This window comes from Zingiber officinale, chromosome 9A (genome assembly GCF_018446385.1).
Source record: "Zingiber officinale cultivar Zhangliang chromosome 9A, Zo_v1.1, whole genome shotgun sequence".
Taxonomy (NCBI): Eukaryota; Viridiplantae; Streptophyta; class Magnoliopsida; order Zingiberales; family Zingiberaceae; genus Zingiber; species Zingiber officinale.
Window position 1 is genome coordinate 19,655,939 of NC_056002.1, and position 1,631 is coordinate 19,657,569.

Consider the following 1,631-nt stretch of genomic DNA (forward strand, 5'->3'; position numbering starts at 1 on the left):
ATATTTATTATTAAAATAAAGAGTTAGTATAATTCAATGACACAACTATTTATCTTTTAGGGTAAATGAGTTATTTTGACATTGAATTCTAGCATAGACATTGTTACATATGGAACAGTTGTTGAGGTCAATGGAGTTAATCACTCTCTCCATGGTGTTCCGTTACCCAAGAATTGTATGCGTGTATCCATCGATAAAGCAATGCAAAAATCAACATGTTTGCCAGTTCCGATTCCCAATGAATGTGAAACTATTGGTGATGCTGTTGGAACCCATGTGGCTTGGCCAAAACACCAGCTAATGCTACGACAAAAGGTACATCTAAGATAATATTTCAAAGTAAATATCTGTGAAACTATTTAGTATTGCACCTATCTAAAAAGTTTACAATTACAATTATTAGAAGCGTCAAATGAAGAAAACAACTCATGTAGAAAATAACCAGACTTTGTCATCAAGTGTGCCAAGATCATTACGCATGGTGTATTGTTATTGTAAGCGTGCTCTTGAGAATGGAAGGAAATTGTCAATTTTTTTTAGATCATGAGGTATTTCAAGATGATTATGAACTGAACTTGCATCTTGAGGACATTAGTTCTTTGTATCACTTAGAGCCAATTTCAGGAAATTATGTGATTGTTTACATATGGTAAGTCTTCGAATTACCTTAAACTTTGTTTGTTCTTTTTTTAATTTAGTATATAAGAAGCACATACTTTATTAGTTCAGTATTTAATATCTAATGTAGTTCTGATTTTTTTTATTTCAAATGGCAGACATCTTTATAAAAAGTTGGTAAAAGAAAATAAGATTGATAAATTCAGATTTGTAAATCCGCACAGCATCCCAAACTTTCAAAAAACCACACAAGACAAAATAGGTAAAACTGAACGGTTGAACCAGAGGGCGAGTTTTTTAGCAGATAGGATGAGTGGTGCATCAATTAATCAATTAGTTTTGGTGCCAAGTTGCAATGGGTAATGAACATCTTTAATATCATTTTCAATTGACTATTTTAGTGAATTGTATGCACTAATTTTGTATTTGTGTGTAGTTTCCATTGGAATTTGACTGTCATTAAACCTTATAAGGAGATTGTTTACTTGTGGGATTCTTTAAGTCATCACATTCGTGATGAAGATTGGAAATATGTTGTGGAAATGTGAGTTTATATATGCTTTTTTATTATGTATTTAATTTAGTCATAAAACACCTATATATCAACTATGTTGAATGTATATATGAAGGGCGTTAAGATTGTTTAATTCGAACAATGGAAGGAAAGGAAGAAAACATGTACAATGGGAAGCAATCAAGGTATGGGTACTTCTATTTCAATCAATCAAGGTACGTGTATATTTATCATTAACAATATGAATTGCCTTTAACGTAGGCTCCTAGGTAGCCAGATGCGAAACAATGTGGTTATTACGTGATGAGATTTATGAGACAAATTACTGAAGAAATTGTAATGATCGAGGGGGATACACTACCATCGATAGTAATATTATCTTTATCATCTCAAATAATTAGAAGTTATTTAGTTATTATTTTTTTCCAATTAATTATATTTTGTTCTTTAAGATCATATAATTTATGTGTGTTCACAGTTCACAAAAGCGGAGTACTCT